The sequence below is a fragment of the Equus przewalskii genome, chromosome 31, assembly GCF_037783145.1.
Source record: "Equus przewalskii isolate Varuska chromosome 31, EquPr2, whole genome shotgun sequence".
Classification (NCBI taxonomy): domain Eukaryota; kingdom Metazoa; phylum Chordata; class Mammalia; order Perissodactyla; family Equidae; genus Equus; species Equus przewalskii.
Genome location: NC_091861.1, coordinates 27,983,120 through 27,992,644, shown reverse-complemented (window position 1 = coordinate 27,992,644; position 9,525 = coordinate 27,983,120).

The following is a 9,525-nucleotide window of genomic DNA, read 5'->3' as shown; positions in this document are numbered from 1 at the left end:
CCATATTATTTTCCAGAGTGGCTGTACCATTTTACATTCCCAAGAGCAATGCATGAGTGATCCAGTTTCTCCACATCCTTGCCAGCATTTGGTGTCACTAATTTTTATTTTCACAAACTGATAGATGTGTATCGAAATCTGACGACAGGTGTAATTTGCATTTGTGATGGTCAATGATGCTGAACGTCTGTTCACGTGCTTGTCTCATATCTACAGATCCTCTTCAGTGAAATGCCCGTACATGTCTTTCCTCATTTTCTAATTGGATTGTCTGATTTTTTTACTGTTGAGTTCGAAGGAATCTTTATATACTCTAGACGCTAATCCTTTGTCAGATATGTGGTTGGAAATATTTTCTCCCAGTCTGTAGTTTATCTTTTCATCTTCTTTATACAGGCTTTGAGAGAGCAAATTTTATTTTATTTAAAAAAAAATTTTTTTTTGAGGAAGTTTAGCCCTGAGCTAACTGCTGCCAATCCTCCTCTTTTTGCTGAAGAACACTGGCCCTGAGCTAACATCTGTGCCCATCTTCCTCTACTTCATATGTGGGATGCCTACCACAGCATGGCTTGTCAAGCGGTGCCATGTCCATACCCGGGATCCGAACCCGCGAACCCCAGGCCACCAAAGCAGAACATGTGCACTTAACCACTGCACCACCAGGCCAACCCTTGTTTTTTTAATTTTGACGGGGTCCAGTTCATTAATTTTTCCTTCATGGTTCACGCTTTTGGTGTCAAGTGTAAGAACCTGCCTAGTCCTATATCCTGAAGATTTTCTCCTCTTTTTTCAACAAGTTTTACGGCTTTACACTTTACATTTAAGTCTGAAATCCATTTTGAGGTCATTTTTGTATAAGCTGTGAGATTTAGGTCCAGATGTTTTTTTCTCATGCATGCCCATTTGCTCCACACCGTTTGTTGAAAAGGCTATTCTTCGTCTGTTGAATTTCTTTTGCATCTTTGTCAAGAATCTCTCAAGCACAGTTGTGTGGGTGTATTTCTGAGTTCTTTGTTCTGTACCTTTGAACTGCATGTCTTTCCTCCTCCAAGACCGCGCTCTCTCAAAGCCTCAGTACCAGGTAGAGTGATTCCTCCCATTTTATTCTTGCTTATCAAGATTTTTTTTAGGGGCCGGCTCCGCGGCCCAGTGGTTAAGTTCGCGCGCTCCACTGCGGGGGCCCAGGGTTCAGATCCTGGGCACGGACGTGGCACCGCTCGTCAGGCCACGTTGAGGCGGCATCCCACATCCCACAACTAGAAGGACCTGCAACTAAGATATACAACTGCGTATCAGGGGGTTTGGGAAATAAAGCAGAAAAAAAAAAAAGATTGGCAACAGTTGTTAGCCCAGGTGCCAATCCTTAAAAAAAAAAAAAAATGGAAGATTGGCAACAGTTGTTAGCCCAGGTGCCAATCTTTAATAAAAAAAAAAAGATTTTTTTTTAGCTATTCTAGGACCTGTTCCTTTTCACATACATTTCAGAATAAGCTTGTTTATATCTACCAAAAAACTTGCTGGGATTTTGATAGGAATTACATCAAAGGTATAGATCAGTTTAGGGAGAATTGACGTCTTTACTTTGCTTAGTCGCTCAGTCCATGAACACAGTATGTCACTTCATTTATTTAGGTCTTCTTTGATTTATTTCATCAGCATTTTATAATTTTCAGAATACAGATCGTGTACACGCTGGTTAAATATATTCCTAAGTATTTCATTTTCTTTGGCGTGATTGTGAATGGTACTGTGTTTTAAATTTCATTTCCCACACGTTCATTGTTAGTATGTAAAAATGCGATTGGTTGTCGTGTGTGGAGTTTGTATCCAATGATTCTGCTGAACTCAGTTCTAGGAGGGTTTCGTTTTTTTGTTATTGCTGAGGAAGATTCACCCTGAGCTGACATCTGTTGCCAATCTTCCTTTATTTTGTATATAGGATGCCAACACAGAATGGCTGACATGTGTAGGTCCATGCCCGGGATCTGAACCTGCGAATCCGGGCCACCAAAGTGCAGCACACTGAACTCAACCACTACGCCACCGGGCCAGCCCCAAAGGGTTTTATTTTCTGTTTTTTGCAGATTCCTTGGGATTTTCTATGTAGACAATCATATTATCTGCAGATAGGCATGGTTTTATTTCTTCCTTTCTGGTTTGTAAGCTTTTTATGTTTTTTTCTTGCCCTACAGCAGTGACTCGATTTCCAGTCCGTGTTGAACAATAATGGTAAAAATGGACCTCCCCACCTGGTTCCCAATCTTAAGGAGAAAGCATTTAGTCTTTCACCATTAAGTATCATTTTAGCCATAGGATTTCATAGATGTTCTTTACTAGGTTAAGGTAAGTCCTCTCTATTCCCATCTTGCTGAGAATTTTTTTTTTTTTTTTTTTTTTTTTTTTTACCATGAATGGGTGCTGGAGTGTGTCAAATGCCTTTTCTTTGTTAAATGATATGATCAGAATGATCATATGATTTTTCTTCTTTAGCCTACTGACATAGTGGATTACATTGGTTGGTTCTCAAACTTTGAACCAGCCTTGCATACCTGGATTAAATCCCAGTTGGTCATGGTGTATAATTTTTTAAATACTATGTTGGATTCATTCTGCTAATTTTGGGGGGAATTTTTGCATCTAAGTTCATGAGAGATATCGATCTGTAGTTTTCTTTTTCTTACTGTCTTTGGTTTTATATAGAAGTATATTGGTGTCATGACACGAGTTGGGAATTATTCCCTCTGTTTCTATTTTCTGGAAGAGACTGTGTAAAACTGGTGTTAATTCTTTAAATGTTTGATCAAACTCTCCACTGAAGCCATCTGGACCTGCAGATGTCTTTTGGGGGAACTTTTAAAGTACAGATTCAATTTTTTAAGTGGTTATAGAACGATTAATTTGTCTATTTCTTCTTGATCGAGTTTTGGTAGTTGGTGGTTTTTAAGAAATTGGTCCATTTCTTTTAAGTTGTCAAATTTATGAACATAAGGCTGTCTGTGGTATTCCCTGCAGGATCTGCAGTAGCATCTCCGATGTTCTGTTTTACATCATCTCTGTTTTTATCTTTATCAGTCTCGCTAGAAATGATCGATTTTATTGATTTTTTTGACGAACCAGCTTTTTTACTGATTTTCTCTACATTTTCACCGCATAATGACATTTCAACGGACTGCATATATGATGGTGGTCCCATAAGATCAGTACCATATAGTCTGGGTGTATAATAGGCTATACCATATAGGTTTGTGTAAGCACACTCTGTCATGTTCACACAATGACAAAATCACCTAACAATGCATTTCTCAGAACGTAACCCTGTCGTTAAGAGACGCATGACTGTATTTTTACTTTCTTTCTATTGTTTGTGTTTTTTAAAATTTCCATTGAGACTTCCTCTTTGACCCATGGGTTAATATGGATTATTGATCCATAGAAGTAAATTGCTTAATTTCCCCATGTTTAGAGGTTTCCTGCTGTCATTTCTAATCTGATTCCAATATGGTAAAAGAGTGCACTCTGTGTGGTTGCAATTATTTAAAGTTGGCTGAGGTTTGTGTTATGGCCCAAGAGATGGTCTGTCTTGGGTGCTTAAAAACAAAATGCATATTCTGCTGTTATTGGGTGAACTAGTCTATCTATTTCAATTAGCTCCCATTGGTTGGTTGATTGTGTCGTTCAGATCTTCTATATCCTTGCTGATTTTCCGTCTATTAGTTCTATCAGTTATTGAGAGGGTGTGTGCCTTTCTTTTAAATTAATTACTAGTTATTTCACAGATTTGCTATTGCAAAGGAAATTTATCCTATTTCCATTTTCTGGGACTCATTGGTCATATTGAGAAAAGTTATTGATTCTTAAAATAACTTAGCAAATGTTCTTACTAATCCTACTAGTGATTTTTTAGGCTTACAATCAAGTCTATTGCAAAAAATTTTATCTTGACTTTTCCAATGTTTATAACAACTTTTTTATTGACTAGCACGTCAAAGAAAACATTGGATGATACTTGAAGCGGTAGGCATCCCTGTCTGGATCCTGACTGTAATCGACGTGGTTTTAGTATTTCGCACTCTACAATAATATTTGCTGATTTTGGGTATTCTTTGTTATGTGGTCAATTTCTGCCAGTTCTGCCTTCTTTAAAGCTTTATTACAAATGGCTACTGCGTTTTATCGAAAGTCTTTTGAGCAACCATGTGAATGTTATATGTTTTTCCCTCTAATTTATGGATGTAAAGAATTATGTTGATAGATTTTTCTCAAACTGAATCACCCATGTATTCTTCGATTAAACCTTACTTGGTCAAAAATCACTGGGTTCATGAGTAAAATTGGTCTGTAGTTTTCCTTATTGCAATAGCTTCAGCAGGTTTTGTATGAAAGTTAGGCCAGTGTAATAAAATGAATTGGGAAGATTTTCATCTTTCTTATTGTCTGGAATAGTTTAAATAACATTGGATTTATCTACTCTTTAACATTTTTTTTTTTTTGAGGAAGGTTAGCCCTGAGCTAACATCTGCTGCCAATCCTCCTCTTTTTGCTGAGGAAGACTGGCCCTGAGCTAACATCTGTGCCCATCTTCCTCTACTTTATATGTGGGACACCTGCCACAGCATGGCTTGCCAAGCCGTGCCATGTCTGCACCTGGGATCCGAGCTGGTGAACCCTGGGCCCCTAAAGCAGAATGTGCACACTTAACCGCTGAGCCACTCTTTAACATTTAAAGAATTCAGCTCTTTTAAATGATAACTCTTTAATTATTTTTCCAGTCTCCTATGGTGACTTTCAATTTCTTCTGGGGTTAATTTGGGTCATATTGTCTCAAACTTATTTTCATCTCTTCTCTATAAATAGTTAATTTTTCTTTCTCCTTCCTAGTCTGGTCTATTTCTCTTTTTTCTTAAATAAGGCTATATGAGGAATTTATTTGCTTGATTATTCTTTTCAAAAACCAGCTTTTGAATTTATTTATCCTTTCTATTAATTTTGTTTTCTATTTCACTAAGTTCAGCTTTTATCTTTATAGTAACTCCATCTTTTTACTTTTGTTTAGTTTATTTGTTATTCTAATTTCTTAGCTAATTTTTAATTAACTAACTAATTAGAATGTCTTAACTCTAACTTTATTCTTTTATTTTTCTTTCTCTTCTTTAATAATGAAGACACTTAGTTTTCCTCCGAGTTCAGCTTTTGCTGATTCCTTAGCTTTATTATGAAGTGTTCATTTCAAAGCGTTTTAGATAGTTTGTGATCAGGGCAATATTAAAAATACCTAACAACCAGTATTTGTGAGCACCCACCAATCAAGATGGATGTTAGCCATTAACACTATTTTAGCTGTATCAATGCACATTTGATGGATATCCACTCCCATTTATAATTCCAGCTCCCATTTCCTCTTTGGACCAAAGATAATCTAGGGGTGTGTTGGTATGTGTGTTTACTTCCAGGCAATTACACAGCACGCATGTAGTTACACAGTGCACATTTCCAAGTAGGTCCAGCTCTACGTCATGGAATGCTATGAGGATTAAATGAATTGTTCCATGTAAAGTGCTTTGACCAGCACCTGACATAATGAAGTTTTAAACAATGCTAGCATATATATTGCTAGGTGTTTTTACTTTGAGTCACTTTTTTCTTATTTATTTTGTGGATCAAAGGATGGACATCCTTTTCCTGAGGAATGCGAAGCTCTATGTATATTAAATGTAGTGCATTGATTCGCCTCTTCTATATTTCCTTAGTTATTTTTGTTTATTTTGTCCAATTCTGAAAAAGGTATGCAGAAATTTCTCCACACAATTGAATTTTTCTCAGGTTTTCTCGTATTTCTATTAGCTTTTACTTTATCTATGCATCGCTTTGAAATACATTAACAATTTTTTTTGACACTTCGAATTCCCCTCTCCTTGAAGGTGGACTGGATTGAGCGACTTGCTTCTAAGAAATAGAATGATGCCATCCACGTGACTCTTGAGGCCCCATCTGGGTCTCTCTCTCTTGAGGATGGCGAGCTCTGGGAGAAGCCAGCCAGCATATCATGAGGACATTCCAGCAGCCCTGGGAGAGCCCACGTCAGAGGAACGGAGGCCTCTCACCAACAGCCAGCCAACCTGCTGGCCAGATGAGTGACCCATCCTGCAGCCTCAGTTAAGCTGTCGAATGGCTGCAGCCCTGGCCCATTCATGAGTCCATTTTGTACAAGACTTTAAGCCAGAGCTCTCAGCTAAGCCACTCTTGACTCACAACAACTGAGAGATCATAAATGCCTCATGTTGTTTCAAGCCACTAAGTTTTGGGGTAATTTGTTACACAGTCATAGATAACTAAAACAACATAGATACGCTCTCTTCAGATTACTCTGTTATTTAGTGTCCTTTCTCAAGTCTTTTCCTCAACTGGTGGGACATCCATGATATATTCTCTGAATCCTTGTATATTTACAAATATCTTTCTTTCATGCTAACGGGTGAATGATAACTTGCCTGGGTACAGAATTCTTGGATCTCAGTCCTTTTCTCTCAGTACTTTGCAGAGTCTGCTCCTCTATCTTTGAGCCTCCAAAGTTGAAGATAAATCACACACCTATTCTTTTTCTTTGTAATTTACTTAATTTTTTTGCCTGGAAACATGTAAGATTTTCCTTTATCTTGAAGTTCAAGAATTTTGTATCCACATGCCTGGATGTGTTTCCCATTGATTACACCTGGAACTTAGTGAGCCTTTCGAATTTGCAGACTCCGGTCTTTTTCAACACAAAAATATTTTCTTCTATTATTTTCACTCTTCCATCTTATCTTTTTCCTCCTTCTAGAATCTATCCTCCAGGGTCTAGCTTTTAAATCTCTTATCTTTCAGCTGTTGTTGTTTATTACAATTTCTCCCTCTTTGTATTTTTGATGTCACTTGAGATATTTCTTCCATTGAGTTTTCCAAGCTTCTACTTTGAGTCTCAATAATGGCTTTCGTTTTATTAAATTTTAGTCTGAAACCATGGTTTGATTTTTCTCCAGAGAGTCTCTTTGGTGCTGCACTCAGCTCTCCTTAGTGTTCTTAGCAATTTTTTTTTTAAATATTGGCACCTGAGCTAACATCTGTTGCCAATCTTCTTTCTTCTTCTCTTTCTCCTTCTCCTTTTTCTGCCTCTTCTTCTTCCTCTTCTCTTTCTCCTTCTCCTTTTTCTGCCTCTTCTTCTTCCTCTTCTCCCTCCTTCTTCTCCCCAAATCCCCCCAGTAAATAGTTGTATATTCTAGTTGTGGGTCCTCTGGTTGTGCTCTGTGAGATGCCGCCTCAGCATGGCTTGATGAGCGGTGTCATGTCCGTACCCAGGATCCAAACCAGCGAAATCCTGGGCTGCCGAAGCAGAGCGCACGAACTTAACCACTCGGCCACAAGGCTGGCCCCTTTAGTGATTTTTTTCTTGCTGTACAAGTTTTTATCCATCTCTTCCAGCAGCTCTGTTTCATATGGGACTTTATCTAATTGTTTGATCTTCTCTTTCTATTTCCGGTTGTGGATTTCTTGGGAGTAGCTTAAGTACCAGCAGCCCTGAGAGAGTGGACGTCAGCAGTCTCTGATGTCTGGTGGTAGAGCAGCAGATAGGTCCTCAGGAAGGAAGAAAGGACCCCCCTCCACTCCCTGATCTCCTCAAGTTCTCCTGGCCTGTTTGGTTTGTCCCCAGCTCCTTGGGGTCAAGGAGCATATGAAGACCTACACTGGGCAGAAATCAACCTGCTGGCAGGCCAACTATCGTGGCACCACCATGGGGACCAACTATGAGGGACCAGCATTTTCAGGTCTCCCCATCAGGCCTATCCCACCCTGACCCCAGCTTCTGTCCTGCCCTCAGTGAAGAAAGCATCTCATCAGGTCTATGATTCTCACCCTCCAGATCCCTCCTGCCCACTGAGCGGCCCCAGCAGATGCAGCTGGAAGGAGAGGGAACGTGAGAGACATCGAGCTGCCATCTTCCCCTTACACAAAGTTGACATTCATTATTTTTCCATATTCCTCTAGATCATCTTTCACGCTAAATAGATAATGTACAAATAAAGTCTTTGTGAGTCATTTCAACATAAAGTACGCTTGGAATTAAAATTTCAAGGAAGATTTCATATATTCCTTACAGAACTCAAACCAACCAAGTGATTTTTGTTCAAACTCCCCAACGTGAATATTTATTTGTATGTAGACATCAAGCAGGAGAAATGTCGAACCCGGCACCACAGCTCAACAAATGGCAGAATCTATGGTTTTAGAATGGAATGGTTAGTTGATCGCTATGCAAACCTCAGCATATTTCTTCTCCTTCTTTTTCATCCTCCAGAAAGCTATAATTTGAATTTAAGAGCAGTAGTTAGGAGCAAAATGCTAATCAAAATCAGAAAACCCTGCATTAACTCCTCTCACGAGTGAGGCACCATGTAAAACAGAACTCGCTGTCCATCTTTGAAGACCTGAAGCACTTTTTCCAACCTCAGCACCAGCCCTTTGGAGGTCCCAAATTGCTTCTCGCAGATCTCAGGATTTTCCCAGATTGCTTCCCTTCTCAGCTATGGCCAGTCAAATTTCTCTTCCAGAATTCCTTTTTCTTCAAGGTTGGCCCCAAAGGGGGCTACTCCTGCTATTTTTGAAGCCAATATTTGAGCCTTTTCATTTTTAGGGTTTTCGCTGCTCCACATTATTGAGAAACAAGGGATTGAAAATAAACAAATGTTGGAAAAGTTACAGAAGTTTAAGATTTCATGAAAAGTGATCTTGAATACGTGTCCGTAGGCGGCAGTACATCGTGTCTGAGGCTGGGAGCCTGATCTAGCCCATTTCTTTGGTCGCTGACGTTCAGACTGCTGCCTTGGGATCCTCTCTCTCCTGTTTCCTGTCCCTCTTTATTCCTCTGGCTCAGCTGGGCAAGATCTTCCTTTCTCTGCCCCACCCTGGGCCCCTGCCTCTTCTTTCAGGCTCAGATATTCCCATAACCTTGTTTGAATAGAATTTTAGGTGTGCCCTCGTAGTTCATCCAAATGTGTACAGACACGCGAAGTGGGTCATTTACATCCTGAGAGAAGTTCTGTGTCTGTAACCTTCCCACAGGACGCGTCACTCTAGGTTATTCCTGAACAAGTGTCACAGACTGGAGGAATTAGGAAGTGGTCAGGCTCACGTGTAATTCACAGCTCCAAATCTAAGTAGGATAATGCAAGTTTGAGAAGCGGTTCAACGAAAAGTCAAATGCTTATTAAAGGTCCGGAAAATAAGACTATGTAAGGAAAGGTAGCAGAGTTTATCAGCCTTGGTACTATTAACATTTGGGGCTAAGTCTTTGGGATGCGTGTGCGGGTGTGCAGACCTGTCCTCCGCCCTGTAGGATGGCAGCTGTGTGCCTGGCCTCTACCCGCTAGATGCCGGTATCATTTCCCCTCCAGTTGTGACAACCAGAAAAGTCTGCAGACAAACGTCCCCTGGGGGGAAACCCTCACCCCCTGTTGAGAAGGACTGGGTTAAAGGAGTCAAGATATTCAGCAT